The sequence below is a fragment of the Megalops cyprinoides genome, chromosome 15, assembly GCF_013368585.1.
Source record: "Megalops cyprinoides isolate fMegCyp1 chromosome 15, fMegCyp1.pri, whole genome shotgun sequence".
Classification (NCBI taxonomy): domain Eukaryota; kingdom Metazoa; phylum Chordata; class Actinopteri; order Elopiformes; family Megalopidae; genus Megalops; species Megalops cyprinoides.
The window spans coordinates 12,732,484-12,746,169 of NC_050597.1; positions in this window are offsets into that span (position 1 = coordinate 12,732,484).

Here is a 13,686-nt window from a genome sequence, read left to right on the forward strand (position 1 = left end):
AGATGGATAACCAAAGGGTCTGTCATTTTTGGTGGAGTGGGCGGATGTGTTTACTGTGGTACTTTGGAGATACAGATTTTTGTAATGGAAACCATAAAACCATTACAGATGTTTACACCTTCCTTTGAACATGATACATGTACAATATATATGATGAAATATATTGCTTCTCACCAAGCTTCCTGATATGGGAATTTCCACAGTACCAGGGGCTCCTTTAGGGAAGTTTCAGACTCAGCTTAAAGAGAGAGACTGGAATGTCCAGGGCATTCAGAAGCACAAGAGGGGCTGAGAAAACTCTACCTTCCCCTGACAAAATGAGAAGCACAATTAATCAGTCTTCTTTTTTTTTTGGGGGGGGGGGGGGGGGTGTTAGAGAACCTGACAAAGCCCAGGCCAGCCGGGTGTGAAGCGCAAATGAAATAAATAAATAAATCCGCAAAATTCTCACTGTCAGCAAAACACCGCCGTGACAACCGAATAAAGCCAACGAGCAGAACAGCATCCCAAAGAGGAAGCAATTAAATAAACAGACATGCTGTGCAAACACAATGTCACATATACAATGCAAAGACAGAGGAGAGGAGGAGGAAGCATCCAGCACCAGTCCCATGGCAACGCCAAGCGTGCCAGTGCCATGGGCGACCGCCGGCACAGCGCACAATACCATGCGCAGGTCAATCCTCTGCCCGGCTTCAGCAGCTGAATATATTGGCAAAAATGAAAGCCATATACTTAAACTGGGGGCCCCTCTTTAAAATATGAGCCACAAAAGGCAGAGGGAACATTCCCCATTCATGCTCAGTAAGTGTCAAGGGCAATGATTAGTGAATCACTGCCATGAAGCCCTGCTTGTTTCTCCATTGTTCTCTTACTAGTCAGCAAAATGGCCATTTTTAGGGCTGAAGTTCATCAGTAGAAATATACAATCAAATAAGACTCTATGCGTTTGATGTTTAATGTGGATTATTTTTTTCCTTGACATTTTATCTATAGAAGCTTCTATAGAAACACCTGTATATTTCAGTAATGTGTACTTTACTGCTATCTTGAAATCATGTCTGTAGCAAAACACTTGCATAGATTAAAACTGCATCTCCCTCCTGTGAATAAATCAAAATATTACCTCGGAGTAGCACACAAAAATTAATTTATTGCTGCTTTTCATTTCTATGCAATATAGATTCTGTTTCTGCCACCAGCCAAAAACACTTAAATTATTACAAATGCTCAGTGCGCATTGGCACAGTAACGAGGCAACGGATGAAAAGGCAGGAGATTGGCTTTTCCTGCAGCGCTCTCCAAAACAAGGTCTTTAAAAGACAAACCTCTGTCTCGCCTGAGGGGCTGACAGCAGACCGAGTCCTGGAGTGTGGACCATTAGATTGATTTCATTAGAAGATGGCAAAACCGAGTCTGACGAGACAATGACGGGTGAGACGAGGCCCTAAGTTTCTCTCTCTCTCTCTCTCTCTCTCTCTCTCTGTCTCTGTCTCTGTCTCTGTCTCTGTCTCTGTCTCTGTCTCTGTCTCTGTCTCTGTCTCTGTCTCTGTCTCTGTCTCTCTGACAGCTCTGACAGTGCAGGGCCTTCCCTCTGCGAGCGATAAGTGTTCAGAACCAACATCGTTAGGCCCGACCAGGAGGCAGAGAAATGCACAGGGAGTCATCACACAGCCCTCTGCTAACAATGGAAACTACATCTGCCTATTTTTCTAGTAAATGCTGACATCAGCAGGGGTGTGGGATTTAGGCTGCGGAGAGCCCCACCTGCATGGAGTGACTGGGAGAAGGCACCATTTTGATTTCTTGGTGAGGTGGTTGGGGGCTTGCTCCCGGTGCCAGGCGTCTTCTTGATTGGCACTGTCAATAGAAAGCTGTCAGCGGCTTCATGCTCCACTCAGTTGCCTACAGTCCAATTTCCTGATGAGACAGCTAGAGTGGTCAACAGCTGCTGCCAAATCCACATAACTGGATTCCTACAAATAATAATGGCAGAACTACCCAATTTCTTGTATTTGTTATAATTTTAAGAAAAAAATTATCTCAGGCTTTGTACCTGGTTGTTCAAGAGTTTTACCAATATTTTTTTCATAAATATGGCAAGAAATACAAATAACCCACTCTTGACAGCCTAATGAACGTGTCAATGTAGCTCTAGGGAGCACAGCTGCTTACAGCAGGTAACCTTAATGTCTCTAATGTACCTCATGAACTGAAAGATTTACTATTAGTTCGCTTCACAGACACAGACACTCTGAGTTCATCTAAGAACTTATGTTTAACATATTAATTTCTACAGCTGGGTATTCTGTGAAGGCAGTGCAGGGTACAGTATGTAACTTCAGAGTACAACAGCAATGCCATACCTGGGATTCAAACCTTCAAACTACTGATCACAAGTTAAATTCTATAACCCTAACACCATACTGCTGCCCTAGAAATAACTTACATGTGAAGCATTGTACCTGTATTATTGTCTATGGTAATAGCAATCATCAGTGAGACCTAAAAACAATCTCTGGTGCCGAGTTTACAACCAGACTTGTATATTTTTATATCTTGTACCACACATACTAAAATGGCACCACTTCCTCTTCTGGGTCTGACATTGGATTTGAGGTCATTGTGGTCTGACATATTACAGGTTTGGTAAGGCTGTGACCACACTACAAGTCCCCTTCTGTTGAGGTGTTTCAGTATGTACTTCCCCTAATGGGGAAGCTTGTGATGTATTGTCTGAAGACCCCCAACCCCCCCCCCCCCCCCCCCCCCCCGTGACAGTGGCGCTTTCCAGGATTCCATGACAGCCGATTTCAGAGCTGCTTGGATCCTCTGGCACTTTGTCTCTATTTTGTCATCAGCGCTTCACTTTAACTTTGACTTTCAGAGACCTTCAAGAGCATGGAATCCCTCAGGTTCTGCTATTTCTGCGGCGATCAGCTGATTGTAGCTTGCGCTGTCAACTCATTCAGAGAAAAAAATCATTCCATATCACCCAGCGAAAAGTCAATTCAGGTATCGTAGGGGTATTGCTGGGTATTGTTCAAATCCAGATTTCTTGCATTGATGGCTACTCAATGCAGGAAATCTGGATTTGATAGTGATTTGGATTTGATAGTGTACTCTGGTACACTAAATAAACTGCATGCCTTTTATTGACTTGAAGGGAAGGGAAATAAATCCATTTCTGGTTCTTTAGCTATACAAGTATCACTCAGCCACTCTGCATCCGCAGAACAAAGCTGAAAGAATCACTAAACTGGCAAAAGTGGCAGTAGCTAATGGAGGTTGTGTGGGGGGGTGTAGCACTCCAGACAAAATGAGACACTGGACAAAAGGGTTCCAGGCAGGAGTCCCTGACTGGAGGACTGTGTTGCTGCGCTCCACTAATCCCTGTCAGACTCCAGTAGTTCTGGATTTTGAAGTGGAGGTGTGAGTGATGCCCATTCACAAATATGACACAGCTGGAGATTAGTACCATTTGTCTCGCCGGTCTGGAAGAGTTGTTTTTCTTGCGAAGTCTGAGCATGTAATATTTTTTTGTCCGCTCTCATAAAGACGACTGGCTTCGAATTTGCCCAGTGTTTAGGGACTCCAAAAGTCAGTTTAAAACAAACAGAGAGTGTTTAATGGCCGCATTTTATTTATATTCTCCCCCCCCCTCCTGCTTTCCCACAAAAGCACCATGATAACACTTGGCCAAACCGCCGGCCCTCCGCTGGACGGGACTATTGCCCTCATTGAGGTTTCAGGCCTCCGCTTGCAATAACAAGTGTGCATGTGCTCTTGGCAGCTGCTCCCAGCTGCGTTTCAGTAAAGAGATACAGTCACATCTACTCTACCACTCCATTGTACAGCATGCCAAACTGCCTGCTTTGACAAGTGTCCAGGGTGCAACGCAAAAAACAGTTACGCAACTCTAATTTAAAGGGCTAATTATGCAGTTCTTTATATAGAGCGAAATAGAAGATGTGGTGGAGATTATTGTCTAAGACAATCCCTTATAAAATGTAATTTTGTCAAATTTTACTTTACAATGATTTAAGACGTACATATAAAATTATTAGTTATATCTTAACTATATCCCTTAAATCTATACCCTAAGCTATATCTTTTCCTATATTGTAATTAGTTTTACTCAGATTAAAGGGAAACACTTACACGGTGATGACCATGGTAGTATATCCAGTCTTGCTATGTTACAGTGAGGACTGCAAAGAAAGATTTCTCACCACGTATGCGATTACATCACTATAGGAGACATCAGCTATCAACAGAAATAAATAAATACTGAAAGAAATAAATAAAGAAATTAATTAAATACATTTTGACAGAAATTGTGTACTAATACTTGTGGAATGATATGTTGCAGTTTACAGAACAACAGCACATGAAGTATGTATTTGTCTATGATAAAAAAAACAATATTGGTATGATCAGCTTATGCAACAATTTTGATTCATTGTGTCTCTTAGCCACAAATTCTGAGCTGGGTTACGACAGCAGGAGCGTGTGCTAGGGGCGAAGCTTTTCACACTAAATAAAGAGCATTACACATGTGCAGAGCCTCTTTCCCTTACAGCACGATGGAGGTGAGGTGTGAAACTGTATAGGAGGTGATAAGAAAGGCCCCGCTGTTTGGGAATTTTAATGACATGCTTTGTTGGCCTGATAATCAGGTCACCCTCAGGAGATGACAAACAAAGTAAACTTCATCTTCCCTGCAGCAGGTCTAATTTCATGCCTGTTCTGCCGCTGAAAACTTTATGATTCACTCAGAAGGCATTAGCTTCTAGGGACTCAGCAATGAGGCTAAACGTGAACTTCCGCTCACTGTGCAGCCCTCTAAACACAAGATAATTTGCAAAGGCAATGGCTGATACTCTATAAATGTGCCACATGCAGCCAGTATTCCACACTGTGGGATGTTTGGGAAATGCTATTTTTTTGAGAGACATTTCCATTTGAAATGGAATGAAGACAGAGCAAATACACATAAATCCATATATTTTCTTGGATGACAGTCAGATTAATTAATAAGCACACAGCCAATGGGGGATTTTGGTGACAGACCCAAGGTTCGTCTGTCTATTACTGTCGCTTACAAAATATGAGACTTTTATTTCAAACTACAAATTCTAAAATAAGTTTCAGGATTTGTTTACATTCTCTTAAGAGGGATCACAGATTTGAAATGAAATCATTTCCTTGTGTCCTGGTTGAGCACAAAATGAAAACAGATTAACTTCATTATTTTTTATCATCATGATTTTGAGGACGGTTGCTCACAAACACACACACCTGACCTCCTCAGCAGGAAACATGACACTCTGTCAGGTGTATGTTCCACAACTACAGAGAGGCATGATAAAAGAAAACACCATGCGTGGTGTAGACAACCGCATGGCCCAGTTTAGCCAGGATCAGCCTACTCCATTATCTCTCTGAAACCTTTTGTTGAGAAGAGATAGAACACCCCTGTCATGTTCTGTCTCAACTGCTGTCAAAAAGTCCCGGGGAACATAAAGGAGATGTATCTCGGGGTGCGGCGCTGTCCGAGTATGTGTGTGTAAGAGTGCATGAGCGAGTGTGTATGGGAGTTGTGCTTTGTTTAAAGGAAAAAGGGAAACATATGAACAAAGGATCAAGACAGCAGCAGCCAATGTGACAAGAACAAGAAATCAAGTCTGATTTTATTTAGAAAGTAGGGTTTATGATGATAGTTTGACCTTTATGTATAGTGTGCAACCTGCATACAGAATATACAGTGAATATCACTGACTATATATTATATGCAGTGAATATCTCAGAGTAGTTGGGTAGAAACATGGGAAATGTATAAAAAAAACTAATTACTATTAGTTACTACTAATAGTTAATACTAATAGTTACTAAGAAAAGCTAATTACAATTAAGTTTGGATTATGCTGCCAGTGATATAAATAAGCCTATGAACATGGTATTTAAAAAGTATTTCTACAAATATGCCCAGATATGATTAATCATACCCATCATTCAGATGTGACATTAAGCCTGTGAAGGAAATCGCTAATAGGACTGCACTGATTTTAGGTCCCATTACTTTTAAACCACTGATTACCAGAATGGTAAAGACAGGAATGTGCTCAACAGTGGTTCTGTTATGGACTGAAAATCCATATGCTGGCCCTGGGAAGCCTAGGCATTGAAATGCACAAACATTGCTTGATGGGTAAGTTAAACATTTGGAGGCCTACGAGCTGCTGCTTACCTGCCTGTTTGAGCGTAGAAGGGTGCCAAGGGAATAGGTGGTGGGTGCCACAAATGGTGCTTTTATGGGACAACATCAGCGCAATATAAGTTAAAAGAGAAGACTTGTATCTTCATGTATCTACTTATATCTTGACCCCTTGACTGTTGGACCATCGATATGATGGCATATCTGTACACTGTTTGACCTGTAGGGGTGGGGTATTTATTTATTAGAGCTAGGCTACTCAAGACATCAGACCACAGCTGGAACTGTGTGGTGAGCTAATGTGGGCAGACTGACTCAACCAGCAATTAAGAACTGCCAGAGCCAGTGGGGGCATTGCCTGGGAGAATACTTGCATCTTCTTTTTTCATCTATAATGTGTTTTGTCTGGTGTTTGTCCTCAATTGTAATCATTTTGCGCTTTGATCAGCAAGTTTTGCATGGGATTCTGGGACTGCACTTTGCTGTAAATAAACAATGTGTGATTTTAGGGGAAAGTCTTGCCTCATGACTCTCATTTGCATCTGCTCCGTCGGTCACCTTGCTGCAGGGCTCTTTCGTGGAGATGATGCAGACGTTTTTCATGGTGGCGGCTGAATATCAAGTGCTGGAACACAGTGCCCAGGACAAACGCGCCGTTAGAGGTTTTTTTGCCTCATAAGGTAATTCAGCATTTGGCACTAAATAACCTGCAGGTTTCATTTCACTCCTCACTTTTCCCCATCTTTTACCTTGGGCAAGAGCAACCAGGCAAAAATAAAAATGCCAAAATCTCCTGATTAGCATGTAACTACAAGGGTTGCAGTTTTTAGTGTTCAGAAGTAAGGAAACCAGATAAAATACAGGGATATTCAAAGATGGCTCAGCACCCCTGCTTAAAATGACCACGAATATTCAACATTCTAATATTCCAGCTAGGTGCCAAGGCTGAAATGGAGGCATTGTAAATACTTGAAAAGGAATGGATCGCAAGAATATTCCCTGATGCCTTTATAATGGGAGACGATTACACCTGCCATTCACACCTTTCAGCTGCTATTTATTTTCATTATCGCTCGCATCTTGCCCTGACAATACGGCGTTATTGTGAATTTCATATTGCTGAATTACATCCATTACAATCACAATCATCACCCAATAAGCGCTATCATCGCTCTTTATCTCCTCTCTTTTGTTCAGAAAGGAATTCATTTTAATGCTGCAGTTACCGTTGAGCCAGGGCAAAGCTGTCACTTTCTCACTCAGTCACGGCGTTATGACATTCAAAGCTCATTTCACACCCAAGAAACATGTTAACAAAACCATTCACTCTGAGGCATGACATTCTGCTTTGATTGATTCCATTAATTTGTACAGTTATTCAATTAATGAATTAATTAATCGAGTCAGTTGGAGTGCTGAGTTAATGGTGATACAAACACAGCAAGGAGCTTGATTTGGAGAAGTGTGGCATATTAGTCAGGGAGCTACACTTTGATTCAGAGGGTTGTACTGAGATCCAGTGTGACTCTGCTGATGTTACATACAGGGGAGGCAGAGAACTTACCTTTACTTGATTATTATAACCCAGTTTTTGGTTCAACATGATTAGTAAGCATGTCAGTTTAAATTAAGATCATGCATTAGCAGCTGATGCCTTTACACTCGATGGCATTTAATATGGCATGTTGGCCCTGTGCACTTCACATGAAACAATTTTGCTGCAGTTATATAAATACAGTTCCAGTTTAGATCACTTCGTTATAATTGAAATGGTGAATCTTCTGATCTTATGTTACAATTCACAAAATTCAATGTGAAGTGCACAAGGGTGATGCTTACACATTAGACAGAAATACTTAAAAAGGAATCAGCTGCCAGTGGGTGATTCTAGCTAAAATCGGTCAACTTGTTTCTCACAGAAATAAAACATGTTTGAGGTCACCTTAATGCACCTTAATATGAACACCCTGATTCAATGAACCCTGATTGAACTTACAAAATGTCTCTCCACATGTCCATCCATTCACCCTCCAGTTAACTAAATACATTCTTCCCTCTCATTACATTACTGTCATTTAGCAGACACTCTTTTCCAGAGCGACTTACAGAGGTTACAGTTTTATCCACTTATATGGCTGGATATTTACTGAGGCAATTCTGGGTTAAGTACCTTGCTCAAGGGTACAGCAGCAGTGCCCTAGCAGGGAATCAAACCAGCAACTTTCCGGTTACAAGGCCTGCACCTTACCACCATGCCACACTACCTCCCTCTCCACCGACACCAAGTGAGTGCAGCATTCTGACATAAAATGGTATCTATGGCTCACTCGTTTGCATGCCACACATTGGATGTGATTGGAGTGAGTCACGCTGTCTTCACTGCAAAGCCCTTTGAGATCCTTGCAAGGTGATGATTTATTAATGTAGCATTAATTGTAGCATTGACCCTGAGCAGTGACTCAGCCACTGAAGCCTTTCCTTCAGAGTGTGCCAGGGCTGACTGCAGTGAGGCTTGGCCCTGGAGAATGAGCCAGGGCAATGGAAGATGGAAGCACCTTTGATCCCGTGTTCTGTGTCTGATGCTGGTAGTGGGTGGTATTCGATAGGGAGTGTGTTCTCATGTCGCGTGGGTCTCACTCAGCCTCATCTCCACTGGCTAGAGGAACCAGCCATTGCTGCTTCGTTCACCCACCACTGACATGAGCCAGTAAGCCCGTTGCTCACAAAGTTGCCAGTGTAAAGACCAGTCCATGCCTCCTTTGAATGTTGTGCACTCTTTAGAAACTTGCATGTTACACAGCTAACATGTTAAAAAACAAAACAGAAAAAATACCCTCAACGTTGTCTAAAATCAGGCGGTTCCCAAGGAGTGAGGCGAACACAGAAGCGAGCAGGGAAAACAACAGCGCGATAAAATTCTTATTAATTCAGTCTCCAGGCATCCAGGTTCAAGAGGAGGCAGCGAGACGGAAACTGGGGCAGAGCTCAGAGGAGGTGAACTGCCCCCCGGCTGCGATGCCGGGGCCTGAAAGAGGAAGTTCGGTAACACATGCTGCTCAGGCTGCATCTGAGAGCGCTTCAAAGCCACACGTTTGATCGCCGCGGATGCTGCTGGTGATGGAGCTTCGTGCCCTTTCAGTGTCCTACGCTGTAACAGATATGTTTTACAGCGGTGCACCATTCACCATCTCTCTTTGCTTTCACCCTGTCCCCCTCAGCCCACAGCATTACTCCTCCCGTGCTCGGCTCCTATCTTTCACTGCTCGCCTCCACAGTACATTCGTCTTCACATTCACAGTATCAAGGTGATGTCAAGGTGTGAGTTCTCCCCTTGTTCTGAGACAGTGTTTGCTAAACCGTTAAAATATGGTCATTGCAATATATTATCTTGTGCAGGACTTAACAGGAACCTACTGTGAATCTTCAACCACAGCTGCCTTCTAAATATTTGTAAAAAAATGTTTTCTAAATATGCTTCCTTTCTATTTTTTATGTACTATTTATTAATATATTTATTTTATTATGGACCAGATTGATCATATGATTCTATAACCCTGTTACAAATGTAATGATTCAAGCAAAAAATTACAACTTGCACACCTACAATTAATGTATCTAACAAAAGGGAAAATAACAAAGATACAAATGACCTTCAGCTCAGAATGCAATTTCCTGTAACTGAATGTAATTTCCTTGCAACTGCAGGTAAGTGCCACCTGTGTCTAGTCCAGAAAAACAACGCTCTGGGCCAAATAACAACATAGCATGGTTGCCTATGTATATTTATGAGTTTAATGTTGGCTTTCGAAGCTGCTCATTTATTCATCACAAATTCCGACAAAGCATTATTAGTGACAAACCCTGTATATTTTGCATATTGTTACAGAACATGTTGAACGTGTTATGGGGCCAGATTAAGTCATAGTGAACACAAGCCACACATTTTACACTTCCTGTTGAAGGTCTGAATAGGTCATGCAAGGTGAATAGTCCTGTTGTAAATGCTATAATATGTTTGTGATTATTGCACTGCGAATGCAGAACAACAAAGGACACTTTCGGTGAAGCATCCCATTTAATTATTTTAGAATAATAAAAAATTATCATAATGCATGTAGTCAAAAATATTCCACAGCCCTGATTGGTAGGAAAATGTAGCTATCTAATGTGGTTAGATAATATGAATAGATCTGCATATATTTACACAGCATACTTCTGTTCTAGGGAATATTTTGTGTTCATGCTGCCCCTATACCTTAATAAGTCACACTAAACACACCTTAAAATATTGCACTTAAACTTTCCCATATTATTGCTATGAAGACAGAGGCTGGCATACTAGCTCAGCATCAGAAGTTATCTAATTGTACTACTACTCACAGAATATCTGTCATTCATACAAAAGTGCGCAAAAAGAACGTGTGTGTAAATATGGGCCTGTCTCGTTTAATAACAGTTTATTGCCTCGCAAACGTCTTTCCAGTCGGGTAATTGGCGGAGCAGCACCGCCTATCTTGACGTACCACTGACTGCGTTGAACAGCAACGCTTTCAAAGGCCTCACGAGCGTCTCAGAGCCAACACTCTAAATCCTCATTTAGATGTTTTGGGCTTTCCCCCCCGGTTCCTGTGTGCAGTTCCGCACACTCCAGAGCCTCCAGCTGTACACAGGCAGAAAACATGCAGTAACACATTTCACACAATCGCGACCAGACAGCTGCTGTGTCATTACCATAATCCCGCCGGCTCTTGTGCACTACAGGCTCTTTTTGACTGGATGCCTATGAATGATGCCTATAAACGTAACTTTTTTTTTTTTTTTTGCCTCCTTCCAAGGACACACACACTGACAAACACTGATACACACACGCACACACGCGGAAACAGACTGATGTAATGAAACAGTCCATTGTCTGTGTGACTCCCTCTCCCTCCTTCGCCGGCCAGACCTGACAGACAGCTGATTGTAAATACAGCTGCAGCTGAAGGCGAGGCCAGATGCCTCCAGGAGAAGAAAGCAAAAAGAAGCAGATTTACGCCAGGCTTTGGGATAAGCTGCTCATTACAGCTAGGGGAATGAAACAAAAGACCCCCTTTTCTCCCTCTCCTGACGGTGTCGGTTATCAGAGCCGCTGTCTGAGTGGCTTGCTGAATCCCATTCCAGTGGCGCTGTAGGGGCGAGTCGGCAGCCCCTGCATTTAGCATAAATCCACAGCCTGAGGTGGATCCTGCGTGATTTCACATCACCATGTGTCAGCTATTCAAGGGGTAAAACAACCAGCCATGAGAAGACACAAAGTCTCCATTCTCTTCACTGCTGTGTGGCATTCTCGCCTTTGTAGTGTACAGCTATCACAGTGCATGCTTTAGAGAGACATGTTTCTGGCAGTATGTACTCAGCAACTGAAAGATTGCAAGTGAATGTATCCTTAGAACATGAATGTCTTCATAGCTCTCTCTCCGGTCTAGCAAAGACTCATGGACTCCATACCATGGCCTCAATAAAATTAAATCACTGGTTTAGTGAAAATGCATTTATGGTACGTCTCCAAATCAAACAGGTTTTAATGAATTTGATAAAATAAACACTAAATTTAGAAATAAAATGGCAGTCAAAAAAAAAAAAAAAATTCACCGTCCTTTCTTCAAAAAATAAAATGATCTATAGGTTACAGTGGGCCACTTCTCCATTTCTCCTCTATCAGTGTATCATTTGTACACAGGCAATCTAAGCCATAGTCAAGATATTTACTCTACCTCAGGTGTTTATGAGGACTTTATCTGTATGCTTCAGTGAATATACATCTGTATAAATAGAATCAAAATATATGCATTTCATAGCTGAGGACAAGACAGAGAAAAACAGTATAATATTGCTGATATTCAACATGATAAACAGAGAACAATATAACTAAATTTGGTATTTCCTGTTTTTCCATTTGCATCATAGGTCAACTACTAACAACAAAGTGTGTATGCATTCAGTGATGTAGCCAGCAACTCGAAACAATTTTTTGTATATCTGTTTTCAAGTCTGTACCCCAGAGGCAAAAGTATTAACATTCATGATTCATTACACTGAAAATGTTCATTGATATGCACTGGTACTGTGAGATATCTGTTCATGAGAACAAACATCATGTTTGGATTAGTGGCATTTTTCAGAGTGATAAATCTCGGAACGACTTAATTCTAGCAGTGTTTAACAGAACAGTGCCTGAAAAACTCCAGGCAGACCATTTCACCTCACATGTACAGCTGGCTAGCCATTGGATACCAGCATAAGTGTGCTTGCACCATTAGATCTTTCTGTGTTGTTGATGTCTCCAGTAAAATTTCTCACAGCTAATAATTTGAAACCAAATTGCAAGCCCTTCATGCGATATGTTACCATAATACCTTTCAGCATTGCCATATTATTAAAATTGAGACCGAAGAATGTCTCACTTTGAGACACTGCTATGTCAATCAAAACTGTGACATGCATTCACTGATGTCGTGACTTCCACTCACTGGGTCTGCCTGTCTCACTGGAATATCCACTGACACAGCAAAACTAATGACTGCAGGTTACTCTGTACATGGTTCATTTTGTCTCAGTGCGGAACTGCAAGCACCGAGCAAATGCATATATATAGATCCAACCTCAAACTCACCGCACATCACTGTCTGCCTCAATCAACATGAATGTGCCCTAGTTGCCTTGCAGCTTCCATCTCCTTTTGAACTCTGCAAGACTTTATAATTTATGCAAGACCCCATGCATTGTAAATATTAACATGCTACTTTTATGCATCTGTGATGTAGCAAGGTTGGCCAAACCCCAACAACAGCACAGATAAGATAAAGGGAATCTCGAGTTTAACGGGCCTGTTAATTATCAGACTAGAAGTTTACACTTCAAAATAAACTTTCACTTACACTTTCAAATAAAATTTTATGTTGTGATTCCCACAGTCTTTCTTATTGGGTCATTTTGCAGGATTGTTTCCAGATAGAGGGCTACACTGTAAGTTAAAAATGTACAGTACTTTTTTAATAATGCATTTTGGCAGCTGATATTTCCATATTTGTGTTTCCATTTGCACATGCTGTATATTTGGCGACAGTTTGCTTTTAATTCGTTTTTGTGGAATCTTATTGCTCTGAGGACATATTTATTCAAAACTGATTCAAATCACAACATTGGAGTTGTTCCGGCTGAATCCTGCAGGCTGACAACAAGAGCACTTGCTAAATGGCATCCCTTCATGTAGTTCACTGTACATACGGTGCTGTCAATGTAGCCAGAGAGGAGAGAATTTAGCTTTGCAAATGAAGAGGGTGGGGGGAGGGGGAGGGGGGGGGGGGGCAGGCAGAAGACACCTCGTATCCTTTCCTTTTTGAGAGCACTGAGGCAATTAACTCCAATCTTCTGTTCAGTGCTGATTGCATTGGACATAGTGACCAGCAGAAAGGGAGAAATCTAAA